This window comes from Rhinatrema bivittatum, chromosome 8 (genome assembly GCF_901001135.1).
Source record: "Rhinatrema bivittatum chromosome 8, aRhiBiv1.1, whole genome shotgun sequence".
Classification (NCBI taxonomy): Eukaryota; Metazoa; Chordata; class Amphibia; order Gymnophiona; family Rhinatrematidae; genus Rhinatrema; species Rhinatrema bivittatum.
In genome coordinates this window covers 169,506,573-169,524,937 of record NC_042622.1, presented here as the reverse complement: position 1 = coordinate 169,524,937, position 18,365 = coordinate 169,506,573, and the positions used below count along the sequence as shown (strand labels likewise).

Here is an 18,365-nt window from a genome sequence, read left to right as displayed (position 1 = left end):
CTATCTACACAAATGCAAATTGATATAAGAAATTATTTTTTTCCCGTCGATAGCAGGGCTGAATTAGCCATGCTGTATGGGAACTGTCCATCAGGGCCCAGGAGGCGGAGCTTTGTAGCAGAGTGTAGATCTTTGATCCTCTGCGGCTGCGCGTGGGTTCCCGCGCAGCATCAACGGTTCTCCTCAGTCTGTTTTTTTCCGCGCGCTGGAGAGCACGCGGAGCCTTTTCTCCTCAGAAAAAAAAAAAAAAAAAAAAAAGAATGTCAGCGCAGAAGTCGGGTTTCAAGCCGTGTCCGTGCGGTAAGATCATGTCCGTCACAGACGGACATGATCGCTGCTACCGCTGCTTGGGACGCGACCATGACCAGTCCGACTGCGAACACTGCGCGAAAATGTCCCCGAGGGCCAGGCGACACAGGAGCTACCGGTGGCTGGCGCTCTCGACGGAGGACAAGGCGTCCACAACTCACTCCTCTCCGGCCCCAAAATCTAAGACGAAAGCGGGTAAGAGAGCAACTTCGTGGGACCCTCAATCGCCAAAGGTCCGAGACGCAAAGCGGAAGCCCAAGGAGAAGGGAGACCAGGGCCCTGGTCTCAATTCCGAGCCGCTGCACGTGGGGACACAAAGGCCTTTCAAGTTGACTGAGCCTAGTACCCTAACGCATACTAAAGACAACCCGGTCCGATCCTTACTATTATCACGAAAGGAGGACCCATATAGAGACAGGGAACCTCCGGAAAAGGTTCCTAAAAGGACTGAAAGGACGCCGAAGAAGTCACAGGCGGCGCCGACGCAGTCCATGAAGGCACAATCGAAGCCCAAAACCCTCTCGGCGCCGAAACCTATCTCGGCGCCGTCACCTCACTCGGCTCCGAAGACCCACTCGGCGCAGAAGACCCACTCGGCGCCAGAGACCCACTCGGAGCAGACAACCCGCCCGGCGTCGAAAACCCATGCGGCATCGAAATCGGCGCCGAAACCTCCCCCGGCTCCGAAGTCTCAGTCGGCGCCGAAACCTCAATCGGCGCCGAAACCTCGTTCGGCGCCGGAGCCTCAGTCGGCACGGGAGCCTAAGTCGGCGCCGTCAACTCAATCGGGGCTGCAATCTCAACTACAAAGGGAGCCGAAACCATCCCACTCCAGATCAACGGCAGCACCAAGGCCTACATCTCGCCATACCGCGGCAGCGGACACCGAAAAATCCGGGGCACCCGAACAACGGGACCCCTGGTCAGAATCCCTGACAGAGGATAAAAATTCCCAAAGGGATCGACAGTTTAAAGATCCAGAGGGGGACCTGCGGAGTACCACAGGTACTCACCATGAACACTCGGGCCACACTTCAAAGCAAGGTGGTCGACACCGTTTACAAACACAGTCAGACAGGAAATCTCGAGAAAGTACTCGGCCTTCAACACAAAAAAGGCATCGACATCATTCGGGCTCTTCCAGATCCACCACTAGGGAGCACAGTGCAAAAAGGCATCATGCCTCTCATCGTAAGGAAAGGAGATCCTCCTCTTCTTCGTCGTCACAACATAAGAGTACATCTCAGAGATCGGGCTCGATTTCTCAAGGGATTATCCCGATTTCATCCTCATCATCCACCAACTCGAGGAGTATAAAATCCACTCCTCGAGAAGGAATGGGATGGAGTGAAGATTCGGAGGGGGAAGGTACTTCTGTTCCTCCACCAGTAGAGGTACCATATCACTCCACACAGAGGGAAAAGCCACCATCGATGCCGCCCCACACATCGAAAGCTTTTTGGGACTTGACACATTCCCTAGCCGGGTTTTTTGAGACACTGCAGTCGACATACACCCTACCACCGGCGGCTGCGAGCCCGGCAGACACTGCTAGCCCGGGCCCACAAAGGGATTTACCATTTTCCCGATCCCCATCTCCGCAGGGATCGGCCGTCCACTCACCGTCTCCGGCAAGGACTATAGAATCTACGCATTCCTCGCCTACATCTTCAACGGGATACCCGTCGGATCCTCCGGAACAACCAGCGGAACCTTATTCCCCTCCGGAGGATCTCACATATCCCAAATTCATTGCAAAGATGGGGAATATACTAAAGTTAGAGGTGCAAAAGCTACCGGAACCAAGAGCAGAAACCTTGGGATTGCTCAAAATTTTTGATGCGCCCGGAGAGCCGGCTGCTCTCCCACCTCATGCAATACTCCATGGTGTCCTGCAAAAGTCATGGGAGACCCCCTTTACCTTACAGTCGGTATCCCGAAAGACTGATTTAAAATTTAAGCTCCAAAAGCCTTCAATGTATGCGACGCCACAACTACCACATGACTCCATAGTGGTGGAATCCGCCTTACAAAAGTCTAAAAAAGCGAAGACGCATGCGTCCGCCCCACCAGGAAAGGACAATAAGTCCTTAGACGATTTTGCCAAACGCGTCTACCAAAACGCTATGCTGACAGCGAGAATCCAACACCATAATTTTTATATGGTACAATATATGTATGAGTGCCTACAAGCCACTAAGGGTCTGTTCACGTCCTTAGGAGACTCCACACCGGCGGTAATTTCGGATATGGAGGAGTGCACCCGACATATGCTGAGGGCGGTATACGAGGGATTCGAAAACTCGTCCAGGGCTTCCGCCATGGCAATAGCAGCTAGGCGTCTGGCCTGGCTCAAAGCTAGTGCTATTAGAGAAGACCTTCATGAGAAGCTCGCAAATTTGCCATGCACGGGGGAGAACCTTTTTGGAGACCGCCTCCAAGATACGGTCAGTAAGCTAAAAGATCAAGCGATAGCGGTCCAGTCACTCGCGGCCCCAGTGCCAGCGAAACGATATTTCTCCTCGACGCGCCGACCACAGTTTCCCAGGAAACAGTACAGGAGCTATCAAAATTTTAGACAGCAGAACTACCTACCGTATAACCGGCAGCCAAACAACAACCCTCCGCAGCAGCAACAGCAGAGGAGGGGACGGCCTCGCGCTCAACGCCAACAACAGCCACAACAGTCGACAGTTCCAGCAAAGACCACGCAGTCTTTTTGAACTCCCGGCCACCACCAACACCCCATTTACCGGAATATCCCCCGGGCAGGTTAACGGCTTGCCTGACCGAATGGCAGGCCATCACGACAGATCAGTGGGTACTCGACATCGTACAGGAAGGGTATCGGTTACATTTCCTATCCCAACCGGTCACACCTCATTTCCCCCTAAATCAGAGACACCTAGCACATCCACAACTGGCCCGGGAGTTAACCAATCTTCTCCATCAGAACGCAATCCGCATAATCCCGCGGGCGCTGAGAGGCCAGGGTTTCTATTCTCCATACTTCCTCATTCCAAAGAAAACGGGGGGCGATCGACCCATCCTCGACCTCAGAGAGCTCAACAAGTGCTTGGTACGAGAGAAGTTCAAGATGGTATCTCTGAAATCCATCCTACCTTTAATTCAACCCAGGGATTGGATGTGCTCTATAGACCTAAAGGATGCGTACACGCACATTCCTATCCACAAATCCTGTTGGCAGTACCTCTGTTTCCAGTATCGCAACAAACATTACCAATACAAGGTCCTGCCGTTTGGACTGTCAGCAGCCCCCAGGGTATTCACCAAGTGCATGGTGGTGGTGGTGGCCCACCTTCGTCTACAAGGTCTGACCATATTTCCTTACCTCGACGACTGGTTAATAATAGCATCGAACCCGAACGTCCTACAGTCGCATCTCAGCATAACGATAGCATGCTTACAACGCCTAGGATTAATGATCAATTTTCCAAAGTCACATTTACAGCCCTCGCAGATCCTGCAATTCATAGGAGCTCGACTGGACACAATTCGAGTCAGGGCTTTCCTACCAGAGGACAGGAAGTTTCAGATGTGCTCCTTACTCAGGGTTCTACAACACACGAGATGTACCACAGCCAGGTCCATCTTGAAAATTCTAGGGCATATGGCAGCGGCGATATTTACGGTCCCGAATACCAGACTCCACATGCGGCTCCTCCAGTGGGGTCTCAAGAGGCAATGGACACAACACTCCCAACCATTACACAAACGAGTTCAGGTAACCAATCCGATGCGACAGGATATCGATTGGTGGCTCAGGAAACCCACTCTCGAAAAAGGAGCACCGTTAAACCCCCCACCTCACAATGCAGTCCTCACGACGGACGCTTCACGGAAGGGATGGGGGGCACATTTGGACCACCTAGAGACACAAGGCCTCTGGTCCCTGTCAGAACAGGAGCTGCAGATCAACCTCCTAGAACTCCGGGCAATCCGGAATGCCCTACTCACATTCCAAAACTATCTGCAGGGAAAAAGAGTGATGATTTACACGGACAACCAGGTGGCGATGTTCTACATAAACAAACAAGGGGGGTCGGGATCATGGCCCCTGTGCAGGGAGACGCTTCAGATTTTTTCTCATGCTCACAGACATTCCATTCATCTTCAAGCGACCTATCTTCCGGGCATAGTAAACACCAGAGCGGACAGATTGAGCCGCATCTTCTACCCACACGAATGGCAATTGAATCCAGATGTACTACAAGAGATCTTCAACAGTTGGGGAAAACCAACCATAGACCTCTTTGCCACGGAAGAAAATGCCCAACTACCGCAATTCTGCTCAGTCCGACCCAGCCCGTCCCGCTTATCGCAGGACGCCTTCCTAATCCCTTGGTCGGCAAGTCTCCTATACGCTTTTCCGCCAATCCCATTAATAACGAGAACCATACAAAAATGTATGGCAGATCACGGTCAACTTATACTCATCGCACCAGCGTGGCCTCGACAGCCGTGGTACAGTTATCTGTTACGGCTATCGGTGATGACCCCAATCCGCTTTCCGGACAGGCCAGACCTTCTCCTGCAAGACGACGGAGTACTCATTCACCCACTCCTATCCTCCCTCCATCTAACTGCATGGAGATTGAGCGGGCATCTTTAACGGAGCAAGGGGTATCTCAGACGGTACAAACCATTCTTCTCGAATCCCGGAAACCGTCAACAAGGAAGTGTTACTCGTTCAAATGGAAACGTTACTACAACTGGTGCAGCGAAAGGCGTGTTTCACCTACGGACTGTCCCCCAGCAACGTTACTGGATTACCTACAGTCTCTCTATGACTCTGGATTAGCAACCTCGTCGATCAGAGTGCATCTCAGTGCAATAGCGGCATATCATAAACCACTGCACAACCACTCGGTGGCGGAACACCCGTTACTGTCCAGATTCTTTAAAGGCCTTTTACGTTTACGCCCACCGATCGTGAAACCACCGATACCGTGGAATCTAAATGTACTTCTAGAACAACTAACCCAGCCGCCATTCGAACCCTTGGAGTCGGCACACCTGAAGTTCCTCACCTGGAAGGTAGTGTTTCTGGTAGCCATCACGTCAGCACGACGAGTCAGTGAGCTACAAGCACTGGTACACTATGAACCGTATTTACAATTTCATCATGACAAAGTTGTCCTGCGCACTCACCCTTCGTTCCTACCAAAGGTGATTTCCACATTTCATCTCAATCAAACTATAGATTTGCCGATATTTTTTCCCAAACCACATGCTAACGACAGGGAACGCTTGTTACACACATTAGATTGTAAAAGAGCATTGGCATACTATAAAAGGAGGACACATTCCCCGAACAGGACATCACAACTGTTTGTGTCATTTAATCCAAATGCTCCAGGCTTAGCGGTAACCAAACGCACCATAGCCAGCTGGATAGTTCAATGCATCAAGTTTTGCTATTCCAAAAAAGGAGCCCCGCTGCTTGCGCAACCCAAGGCTCATCAATTAAGAGCCGTGGCGACATCGGTAGCACATCTCCGCAACGTGCAGCCAGTAGATATATGCAAAGCAGCCACGTGGTCTTCCCTACACACCTTCACATCTCACTACTGCATAGATAAACAGTCAGCGGGAGATGCAATTCTGGGACACACAATTTTACACGCAGTAGCTAAGTGATCTACGACTGCCACAACAACTCACGCTACCGGAGGACAACAGCGTGTACGGGGGCTTGGGACTCCCATACAGCATGGCTAATTCAGCCCTGCTATCGACGGGAAAAAGCAAGTTTGCTTACCGTAAACGGTGTTTCCGTAGATAGCAGGATGAATTAGCCATGCTGACCCACCCGCCTCCCTGGCAGTCGATAGGTCCGCGATACGCGCTTGCTTAAATACAGACTGAGGAGAACCGTTGATGCTGCGCGGGAACCCACGCGCAGCCGCAGAGGATCAAAGATCTACACTCTGCTACAAAGCTCCGCCTCCTGGGCCCTGATGGACAGTTCCCATACAGCATGGCTAATTCATCCTGCTATCTACGGAAACACCGTTTACGGTAAGCAAACTTGCTTTTACCAAAAAGGCTACCATATCTGACCAAGTGTGATGAGAGTGATTTCAGAACTGGACTGGTTGCTGTCTTGAGGGAGGGTGGTATTTAGTGCTGCTCCTTTATCCCAGAGGAGACAGGTGTGAGGCCTGTTCTTTCAGGGTGTAATTTTCAAACTGCCTGCCTAAATTAGGTGGCAAAAAAAGGGTGCAGGTTACATCAGTTTTCAGTGTGGCGTTATGCACCCAAGTCCGCTTTGAAAATTGCCCATCAAGTTTATCCGCACACAGTTACACCTGCTGCTGTGCGCGCAGAAATATTTTGGGGGATCTTGCGTGCATTCTTTTGAAAATGGAAAAGTTTGCATGTAAGTGAGGACTCCATGCCAGGAGTGATCCAGGAAAACTTTGGCACAGACAGAACATGCGTGCATTGGTTTATCTAGATTTCAGGTGAGCAGTTTTGTAAAAAGACATTTCCATGGGGAAAGCCTTTGAAAATGACCACAGTTTCCTGCTTTTTTTTTTATCCTTTGATTGGGCATTTGGCCCTTGGGCTTCAATCAGAAGGGCAGCCAGTGACTCAGATGCCAGTTGTAAGTTAGTAATGCTGATTTTTGGCCAGTAAGCCATTTGGTTCTAGTATCGGGATTTTTTTCTCTTCTTTTCCTGACTATGGGAGGTCTACAATGGCCCATGGATAAGGCAGCATAAGGGTGCTTTTCTGTTTGAGCTATCCTGAGAGGGTTAAATAGAAATGGCAGGATATGCTCCTCTGGCCAGAGAATAGGGCATGAGAGAACTGAGAACAGGAATCACTTATTACACTGCAGAAATCAAAGGTTTCCTTGTGCAGCCCGTGCCCTCCTCTAATATCTTAAATTGGGCCAAAGAAACTTGCGGGTCCAGTACAGCTATTAACAAAAAATTTGTGGACCTGCTCTATCATTTAGGTTTTCAGCCTAAAACTGTTTTGAAGGCTTACACGGATCTGTATCCTCCTGGAAGTATCCACGAATAAAAAGGTACCCCAAAGTGAGAGAAGTGCCATAGCCCTCATGGTGTTTGCCTGTTACAGGACATGAACGTAAGACTTGGTATGGAAGGCACCAGTGATGGCTGTCTGACTTTTCTGGGGCCCCTCTGTCCTTTCCTCCGGAGGCCTTCTTGAAGGAATGGATAAGATCGTGTGCTTTGGTTCTCTTGCTATTTGCTAGAATCCCATGCAGCAGGGTAATCTTCATCCCCCTTTGCTATCAGCTCTGTGTGGCTTCAGCAGTTGCAGTGAGGGACAGGTTTGGGTGTTTTTGTCAGCTCCCCTACAAGGCAGCAGAAGTGCATGCTGGTCTGCATCTTATTTTATTTGGCCTGGACTGTTTAGGAATCCTTGTTCATTTTATTCATCTCTAGACCATATGTGGGAGAGGTGCAGGAATGTGATCCATGGATCCTGAGATTGTGTGCAGCAGTGTTTTTCATGAGGAGACACTCCTGCATTTTCATGGGCTGGCCCCAGTGTCTTTAGGACACAGCTCTGTGGTGTGAATGGTTTTCTGCTCTTGCTCCGCATTTCCCCTCCTCCCAAATTATTTTGCATTGCAACTTCTGTGCTACTATTTGATATTCTTTGAATTTAGCAAAATAATAAATTAAGTCATAGATGAGGATCTTAATTACATGCGTTTAATGAAGGGTTTCCTGCGATTCATGATTCTGGGGCAATATTTTCAATTTCAGGCCCTTCTTTTCGGATTGGCCATGGCGCCAACACCTTCACCAAGGTGATGGTGGCAGTGGCACTCCAGAAAGAAGGGATTTTGGTGCATCCGTATCTGGATGACTGGCTTATCAGGGCAGAGTTGGAGGTTCTTTGTCGCCAGTCAGTTCAAAAGGTTCTTCGTGTCCTCCAGTTGCTAGGTTGGGTAGTGAATATGGTGAAGAGTTGCCTGTAACTGGTGCAGTCCCTGGAGTACCTGGGGGCTTGGCTTGACACACTAGTTGGCAAAGTGTACCTCTCAGTGGAGTGCATTCTGAAGCTGCAGGGGCAGATTTGGCGGTTGTTGCAGGTGCCCAAAATATGGGATTATTTGCAAATTTTGGGCTCTGTGGCGTCTACCCTGGAGTTAGTGCTGTGGGTCTTTGCTCACATGAGACCGTTGCAGAGGGCACTTTTGGCTCAATGGAATCCAGTCTTGGAGGAGTTTCAGCTCACATTGCCACTTGAGGGTGTCGCACGGGAGAGCCTTTCTTGGTGCCTTCTAACTTCCAGTCTCGTTTGGGGTGTGAACCTCGAAGTTCCAGATTGGGTGGAAGTTACTACTGATGCCAGTCTCTCTGGTTGGGGAGCAGTGTGTCAACACCAATCAGCTGTGGGTGGCTGATCTGTGAAAGAGTCTGCATGGTTTATCAACCGGCTAGAGACTAGAGTGGTTTGCTTAGCCTTGCAGGAATTTCTACCATTGGTGAGAGGCTGGTTGGTGAGGGTTCTCTCGACGGTGGCTTATATAAATTGTCAGGGTGGAATCAAGAGTCAAGCAGTAGCCCGGGAAGCTCAAGAGTTAATTCTTTGGGCAGAGGAGCACCTGGAGCAGATAGCGGAATCACACATAGCCGGGGTCAAAAATCTTCAAGCGGATTACTTGAGTTGGACGGTGTTGGATCCAGGTGAATGGGAATTGTTGGAGTCCGCGATGCAGCCGATTTGCGAGCAGTGGGGCTCTCCCCATGTGGACTTAATGGCAACTTGTCTGAATGCCAAGGCCTTTTGATTTTTCATTTGGAGGCGAGAGCATGGGGCTGAAGGTGTTGATGCTCTGGTTCTGCCTTGGCCGTAGGGGGGGGGGGGGTGGTGTCCTACTTTCTTTCCTCCCTGGCCCGCTCGTGGGCAGAGTGTTGTGTTGCATAGAAAAGCTTCAGAGAGAAGTGGTCTTGGTGGCTCCAGAATGGCTGTGGCGTCTGTGGTTCGCGGATCTGGTCAACTTGACTGTGGATGGGCTGATTCGGTTTGGTAATCTGCGTCAGGGACCCATATTTTCTGATCAGGCTGCTCACTTTTGTCTAGCGGCATGGCTTTTGAGAGGTGACATTTGAAACATAGGAGTTATCCAGAGGCAGTCATTGCTATGTTATTACAAGCCAGGAGAAGATCTACTAATATTTCCTATGTAAGGGTATGGAAGGTTTTTGACTCCTGATGCTCCACAAGAGGTGTTCACCCTCTCAAGTCTTCAGTCACTAACATTTTGTCCTTCCTGCAAGATAGCTTTACCAAAGGCTTGGTCTCAGCTCTCTTAAAGTTCAAGTGGCAGCACTAGGTTGTCTTTGTGGCAAGATAGATAGGTCCTCTATTTCTACACACCCGGACATTATTTGTTTCCTTAGGGAGAACACAGGCCTTAATATTATCAAATTTGGACTACTGCAACGCACTATACATTGGACTACCACTATCCACGTTACACCCGCTTCAGCTCATCCAGAATGCCACTGCCAGACTGATTTTCAACCTACCAAAAAGAGAACATATCTCCCCGATACTACAACACCTACACTGGCTCCCCATTACTCATCGGATAAAATACAAAATCTTAACTACCATTCACAATCTGCTTTACAACCCCAACTCCTTATGGATCTGCTCTATGTTGCACATATACAAACCAACAAGACAACTCCGATCAACAGACAAATGCCTATTAGAAATACCGTCAGTTAGATCTACCAGCCTAGCACTAACAAGGAAAAGAGCCTTCTCAGTTTTTGGCCCATTCTTGTGGAACTCCATACCAGACCATATCCGAATGACACCCAATCGAAATGATTTCAAAAAGATGATTAAAACCTTCTTATTTAATGATGCATGCAATTACAGTACCCGCACCTAAATCAACCCCTTAAATTCTCTCATACCGCTGTTTCCGCTATTATTAGGTACTACTCTGCTCTATCATGTATGTAAATTTTGAGTATATTAAGTATGTAAACTTTGTTTTATTGTGTATGTAAATTTGTAAACCGCTTAGACGGACATGTAAGTGATCCCATGTGCGGTATATAAAAATCTTTTAAATAAATAAATAAATAATTTGCATCCTCCGCTTCGGCAGGTTTGTCCATCCTGGAATCTTAATCTTGTCCTCAGGGGTTTGTGTGAGGCTCCTTTTGAACCACTCCAGAGAGCGACACTGAAGGACTTGACTTTTAAGGTTGTTTTTCTGGTGGCAATATGTTGGGCTAGGAGGATTTTGGGGTTGCAGGCTCTGTTGTTTCGTGACCCATTTCTTCAAATTTCGAATTTGGGGTCCTTGTTAAGGACTGGACCTTCCTTTTTGCCAAAAGTGGTGTCGGCGTTTAATGTCAGACAGTGGAGTTTCCAGCCTTTCCTACGGTGGATGCGTCTGCACCTCATGCAAGGGAGCTTAAGTTATTAGATGTAAGAAGAGCTTTGCTAAGGTATCTCAAAGTGACGAATGACTTCAGGAGGTCAGACAATTTTCTATTCTGTGCAGCGGTTCTGCGAGAGGCTTTCAGGCTTCTAAAGCTACTATTGCTCGTTGGCTTAAGGAGGCTATTGGCTTCACTTACATTATTCGTGGTCGGTTCCGGATGGATTGCGTGCTCATTCTAAGCGCCCTTATGCGGCCTCGTGGGTGGAGGCTCAGCCTGTCTCTCCACAGGAGATTTGCAGAGCAGTGACTTGGAAGTCGCTACATACTTTTGTTAGACACTATTATCTGGATGTGGGAGTGTGAACACTTGCGAAAGTGTTCTGCAAGCAGGACTCTCCAGGTCCCACCCTGAGTGTAGGAAGCTTTGGTACATCCCAGGAGTCTGGACTGATCTGGGTAGGTACAGGGAAAAGAAAATTTGGTTCTTACCTGCTAATTTTCGTTCCTGTAGTACCACAGATCAGTCCAGAGCCTGCTAATTCTGTTGAGGGGGAGGGTCGTCTGCTCATTCTGGTTTTTATAGCAGAGTATATTTTCATAGTTTGTAAAAGTTTGGATGTTTTTGAAATTTTGTTGTGATTGGCTTAGATATAGGTTAATACTGAGGAACTGCAGGTGGCACATGGTTAAGTAGCAGTGTCAGTAAAACTTTCTCTGTCTCCATCTGCTGGAAGGGAGTCAAAACCTAGGAGTCTGGACTGATCTTTGGTACTATGAGAACGAAAATTAGCAGGTAAGAACCAATTTTTCTATATCTGCCAATGCTTCTGTATTTAAGTCAACATAAAAAAAAAAAGTGGTCCTTGAGTTCCTAAAATCTTGTAAATATTTATGCCCAGTGTGTGCAAGTACACACATCTATTTTCTTAAATAATAATTATAAAAACAGAGTTGATGCTTTTAGGAAGGGCAGGGGCTTGGAAGATAAGTGACCGAAGAGCAGTACTGTAGGTGATCTTCTGTGGTATCCACCTGCATTACAAGATGGTCTCTGATGGCTCAATGCATGCATCCCCACAGATCCCTTAGCTCTGCTGTATCCCTGTGATCCTTGATGCCAGAGTTCATCTTCAAGCAGGTCACAGTAGAAGCTCAGCTGTATTAACGCCATTTTTTTCTTGTAAATTCCTTGTCTTGCCCTCCTGACTGTCATATGAATGAACACTTTTGGCTGCTGCTGCTCAACTTCTGGCAGACTCCTACTACCAGTAGCTTATATTAACATCTTTGCCATCACCTGATATTTGCCAAAAGCAGGAGGGTAGAGAGAATTTTCAAGTGTGGGGTTTTGTTTTGTTTTTAATTTCTTTCTGATTTATAAGTGCTAGCTTTTAAAAATTACCCGTACAAGTCATGATTTTAAGGATGGGTAAACGATATAGTAAGTATTAAATGAACAGAAAATTATAGGCATTTTGTGTCTTGGTCTCTTTCTATGACCTGTTTAAAGTGTCTGGTTACTTTTTGCTTCCTGCTTTTCAGTTGAGCTGCTTAGCAAAGTTGCTTGGAAGTGTTTATGTTGGTGGCAGATAAGGGTTCTGCATCTGTCCAGTTCTGTCTGAGCGTGGCAATTTTGCTATCCCCAGATAGCATGTGAAACACATGTTTAGATCTGCTTTTTATTTTAATAGTTCATTGATTTTACATAGCAGTATAACAAGGATAGAAGCCACTCATAAATGAATCCTTTCACATAGTGCTTGCAAAGAATAATAGATTTGCTTTTTAAACACGTGATATTTCTGGAAATGTGAAAGGTCTTAAGAGCCACTCTTTTTACAAACAACATCTCCTTGGGCAAAGCAAAGGGATGTTGTGCCAGAGGAGAAGAGTTGTCTTAGCAAAGTATGCTGTCGATTTGAACTGGCTTCCAGAGGTTTGTCCTATGAAAGTAACATGTTCACTGTTAACATGGTTAGTACTGTCTCCTTCCTTCTGTTTCCTGTATATAGAATTCAATTTTTGAATTTGCCATTTGTATACCAAGGAATATGCTGTTAGTGAACACACATGTGCTATTTACATTTTTAAGGAAAACCTGTATTGTAAACTTTTAGAGATGATTGTGTTCGAAGTTATAAGGAAAAATGTTATGTTTGTGGTTTTTATACATTTGTTCAAAAAGTATTTTTATTTTTGTATGGATCTTATTTTTCTGTCAGAGAAAAACAGAACAAGTTCCTCTTTTATATTTGATTTTCTAAAATATAAGAAGTGGCTGAAACTTTGAGTTTCTTTTGTTTAGCCACTCCTCCATTGCACTTAAATGTTTGTAATTTTGGCATCATGGTGTTACAGTTTCAGCAGTGCTTTGCCTAACATCCAAAGCAAGAACACAACCTGCACAGTTGAAGCATGTCCCCTGGGAAGAGGTGGGTAAAAATGAGAAGCAAGCATATCATCTTTAAAAATAAAATAACATTGAAAGAAAAGAGGGTTTTCAAACAAAAGAGAGGATTTGGATTTTAGCTTTATTCATTTGCCTTTCCAAATCCGAGGTCAAGGCAGTTTACAGTCAGGCACACTAAGTAATTCCCTGAGTCCATGAGTAACACCAGATAAAGAGGAACAGAGGTCAGAAACAGATGATGCAGGTTTGAAGAAAATCTATGGTTCAGTCTTAGATTAGGCACATGAAGATAAGATTCCAGCATTGCTTATTAAGCCCTTGTGGGGGATTATCTGCTCTGTGGTGGTCTTGAGGAGTTCTGGCCAGAGGGGGCTGCTTAGACTATCTAATTTCTGCTTTTTCTCAAGCGTCATGCGTGTGTTCTGGCACAGGAGACCTCACTACTGCTGGGACTGTAACGCCATAAGCTATATGAATGAACCCAGACCTTCTCACATTGTCATTAAGCTTTTGATACAGGATCTTTTCAGGGCTGTGTTTACCAAGGAGCTTTAATAAATGATGCAGGATTTATTAATGAAAGAAATAACGTTTTCCTAGAGAATTAATAATGAAAGCTACCTTTCTGCTGTATTAGAACACACAATCTTCATTTCCCTGTGCATACCGAGATCAGTCCAGACTCCTGGGTTTTGCCTCCCTTCCAGCAGATGGAGACAGAGAGAGTTTCACAGACTCCGCCTCTTAACTTGATGTGCCACCTTCTGCTCCTCAGTATTTCTCTATCTCCAGCAGATGGAGGAAGTGCAAAACCTGCAGTTCTGTACCTGAAAAAAAAAAAAGAGGTTTCGATTGAGCAAAGATTTCTCTCCCAGGAGGTTGGCAGTGCCTGGTGGGGACCATCCCTCCTGGTTGCAGAGGTGTGGATGAACAAGGGTTGGGGACCCTAGATTGCTCACTGGATTTTGCCTGAGGTGAAAGCTTGTGGTCCAGTTGCCTCACCTCCAGGAGGACTAGGAGAAGCCTCTGTCGCACTTCAGATAAGCCTGTTCCTTTTGTGTCTTTTATAAAGTTAAAAAAAAAACCCAAAAAGAAAGAATAGTAACAAGAGGTAATCAAAGGAAGCAGGTGCATTTACTGCTATTAATTGCATCAGTAGCATGGGATCTTCTTGGTGTTTGGATAATTGCCAGATTCTTGTGGCCTGGTTTGGCCTCTTTGGAAACTTTGCTTTAATCTCCCATCGCTAGTGCTAGTGGGAGACAGCTTCAGCGGCGCATATTTTGTTTTAGGCTCTCCCGCTATCTTTCTTCCCTTGGGCGTCTGCCGCGCGGTTGCAGCTGGGCCTGATCATGCCGAAGGGATGCTGATGCACTGCATGTGGTGACAGCTCCGTGTGCCTTTCTCATTCCGGCTGCTGTTCCCATTGCCTCTCTGGTGGAGAGGGCACATTGGGAGAGAGCTGCGGTGGCAGCTCGGAAGCAGCGCGACTCTGGTGGGCCGAAGGCTGCAATGTTGAGGGGCTGACAATCCATTCCCGCTGAGCATGGGAATGGTGGCCATCTTGGATATGCTCACCGCTAAGGGGATGGCTGTAGCGGTAGGAGGGGATCTCCCGCCCGAGCTTTTTCCAGCCACGTTCAGCTCCGAGGAGGCCCGAGGAGCCCACAGGGGGCAGTCTGAGGAGGAGATTGATTCTTTGGAAGAGGATTCTGATGGTGCTTCTCCTTTTTCATCTAAGTTTGTCCTGTTGATGTACAAGGCATTTTTAGCCCGCAAGGCCACGGAGCAGCCCTTTCCTAATTGGAGGATGGCAGAACCTCCCCACAGGAAGAAGTCTAGATTTTCAGGGGCTTCATGGGCCACTAGGATTCGGAGGGTTCTTGGTCCTTCCAGGTCAGGGGCCACTGAGGAGGGTTCCTCAGAGAACTCTGATCAGGGATTGTCATCTGGGGACGGTTCTCCTGATGCTGATCCTTCTCGATGCCCACAGGATCCAGAAGAGGATGCGACAAAAATCCCAACAATAGAAAGTGATGATCCCAAGGTGGTTCGCCTGTTTCAAAGGGAGGAACTTGGGCCCCTGATCTTGCTAGACCTGGCGGAATTGGAAATAACCATTCTGCAGGACCAGGTTGACCTGGAGGAAGTATCCGGTCATGACCGGCTTGAGGGGTCCAGCCAAGGCCTTTCCTTTTCACAAGTCGGTTAAAGAGTTGGTGGTCAGGGAGTAGGATACTGTGGAGACTGGCCTTAAGGTTAGCAGGGCTATGGATAAGTTTTATCCTTTTCCTGAAGACACTTTGGAGCTCTTGAGGGTGCCAAAGGTGGAAGCTTCGGTCTCAGCTGTTACAGAAAGGACCACCATTCCAGTAGCTGGCACAGCAGCTCTTAAGGATTTGCAGAACAGGAAGCTAGAGGATCAGCTCAAGAAGATCTTCGAGGTGTCTGCACTGGACATCTGTGCAGCTGTATGTAGCAACTTCATGCTCTGGGCTAGTTTGAGATGGGCACAGCAGTTGCAGAGTGCCAGAGATATGTTACCCCAGAGTCTAAACAAGTGGAGTGATTGGAGGCTGCAATGGCTTATGGTGCAGATGCTTTGTATGACCTCATTCACATTTCTTCCAAGACCATGATGTCCACGTTTCCCCTAGGAGGTTTCTTTGGTTAAGAAACTGGTCAGCGGATGTTTCATCAAAGCTCAGCTGGGAGCATTGCCTTTTAAGGGAAAACTTCTGTTTGGGGAAGACTTGGAGCAGCTGATCAAATACCTGAGAGATGACAAAGTGCACAAGCTACCGGAGGACAAGCCAAAAGGGTCCAAAGGATTTCTTCCAGTGCGCATTCTGTTTCAGGGCAAAGGCGTTTCCATCCAGAGCAGAGCTCCGGCTTCTGGCTAAAGGCAGACCTCGAGGAAGTTGCAATCTTGGAAACAGCCATTTTGGAGGCGCAGAGCAGGCCAAGACTGCTCCGGCCAGGGTAGTGGCGGAGCCAAGCCGGTGCAATGAGGCGAGGCTGGCCCATCAGGGGTCATCTGACTCACTTTTACGAGGAGTGGGTCAAGATTGTCGGACTAGTGGGTTCTAAGCGTGATAGAACAAGCTTACGCTTTAACATTTGCTCAACTGCTCAGAAACCTGTTTATAGTGTCTCTCTGTGCCTTGGCAGAGAAGAAGTTGATTGTTCAGCTGACCATACAGCAGCTGCGAATGCTGGGGGCCATTATTCCCATCCCCAGGATGAGCTGGAGGGACGGGGTGGTGTTCCATTTATTTTGTGCTGCCAAAAAAGGAAGGAACCTTTCGTCCAGTTCTGGATTTAAAGAAGGTAAACGTAGCTCTCAAAGTTTCCAGTTTCTGGATAGAGACTCTGAAGTCCGTCATAGCAAAGATGAGAAGCGGGGGAGTTCTTGAATTCCTTGGATCTGACTGAGGCGTATCTGCGCATAGGGATTCACACGGACCAACAGAAGTAGCTCCGGTTTATGATCCTCGGGAGGCATTTTCAATTTTCCACTTTCCCGTTTGGCCTAGCAACAGCCCTGAGGACCTTCACCAAGTTGATGGTGGTAGCGGCAGTCCTCAGAAAGGAGGGCTTGCTGATCCACTGTATCTGGATGATTGGCTCATCTGAACAAAATCGGAAGACCTTTGCAGACGAGTGGTGGACATGGTGCAATGCCTTAGTTTGTTGGGATGGATAGTGAATCTGTCCAAAAGTCATCTTTCTCCTTCGCAGGTTCTGGAGTTCTTGGGCATGTGCTTCGGTACCCGAGTGGGGAAAGTTTTCTCATGGAGGATCAGATTGTCAAGCTGTGAACTCAAATTTGGAACCTGTTGGAGGCCCGAGTGCCCAGGGTCTGGGATTATTTGCAGGTCCTCTGTTCCATGGCCTCGACCTTGGAATTGGTCCAGTGGGTGTTTGCCTTTGAGGCCTCTACAGAAAGCATTGCTATCCCGGTGGGATCCGATTTTAGAGCAGTTTCATCTTCCACTATCACTTACTCTGCCAGATCCAGTCTTTCGTGGAGGCTTGGCTGGAACCATTTGTGCCAAGTGGTGGACCACGAGGTGCCACAGTGGATGGTAGTGACTACAGACACCAGTCTCTCCGGTTGGGGAGCTGTGTCAGTCCCAGTCTGTGCAAGGTCAATGGTTGGCGGAGGAAGCGGACTTGTCCATCAGTTGCCTAGAGACGAGAGCGGTACAGTTGGCCCTGCAGGAGTTTCTTCCTCTTTTGCACGACCTTGCAGTCAGAGTGCTGGCCGGCAATGTGACGACAGTGGCCTACATCAATTGCCAGGGAGGTACCAGGAGCCGAGCGGTTGCTCTGGAAGCGAAGATACTGATGTCCTGGCTGGAGCAACATCTGGCCTTGATAAGACCCGGGAGAATGGGTGTTCTCGGAGGAGGGAATGACTCTAATTTCTCACAGATGGGTCATTCCTCATTTTGATCTTCTGGCAACTCAGAGGAATGCCAAGGCACCGCACTTCTTCAGCCGGAGAAAAGAGCAAGGAGCAGAAGGGGTCAATCCCCCTGGTTCTTCCTTGGCCGCACGACATTCTGATCTATGTGTTTCCACCATGACCCCTGGTAGGCAAAGTTGTGAGGAGAATAGAGGTCCATCCAAGAAAGGTGATTCGCTCAGCTCCGGAGTGGCCACAAAGGCCTTGGTTTGCAAATTTGGTCAAACTAGCAGTGGACGGCCCCTTGAGACTGTGTCATCTGCTAAAGCTTCAACAACAGAGCCCTATATTTTCAGATCAAGCAGATCGCTTTTGTCTAGCGGCATGGCTTTTGAAAGGCAGTAATTTAAGAAGGAAAGGATATCCTGAGGATGTTATTTCTACTCTGTTGCATGCTCGTAAGACTCCTACGTCCTTGTATTATGTCAGGGTTTAGAGAGCTTTTGTGGCTTGGTGTAAGTGAGCTTCATTGGTGCCGATTCTGGCCTTCTTGCAGAGCGGCCTGTCGAAAGGTTTGTCCTTTAGGTCCCTGAGAATGCAGGTGTCGGCCCTGGGCTGCTTGCAAGGCAAGGTTCATGTAACAACCCTAGCTGCACATCTGGATGTGGTACGTTTCCTTCGAGGGGTGAAGCATCTGCGTCAGGTGTGCCCCTCTTGGAGCCTTAATTTGGTCCTCAAGGGCATGTGTGAGTCGCAATTTGAGCCTCTAAAGTAACATGGAATAGACTTAGTTTTTGGGTACTTGCCAGGTT

The 18,365-nt window shown here is 48.0% G+C and overlaps 1 protein-coding gene across 18 annotated transcripts in view; it reads left to right on the top strand.

Moving 5' to 3' along the window:
- The window catches only part of NCOR1 (nuclear receptor corepressor 1), a 372,787-nt gene that overhangs the window by 131,694 nt on the left and 222,728 nt on the right, over nt 1–18,365 (top strand). The gene's annotated exons all lie outside the window — the stretch shown is intronic.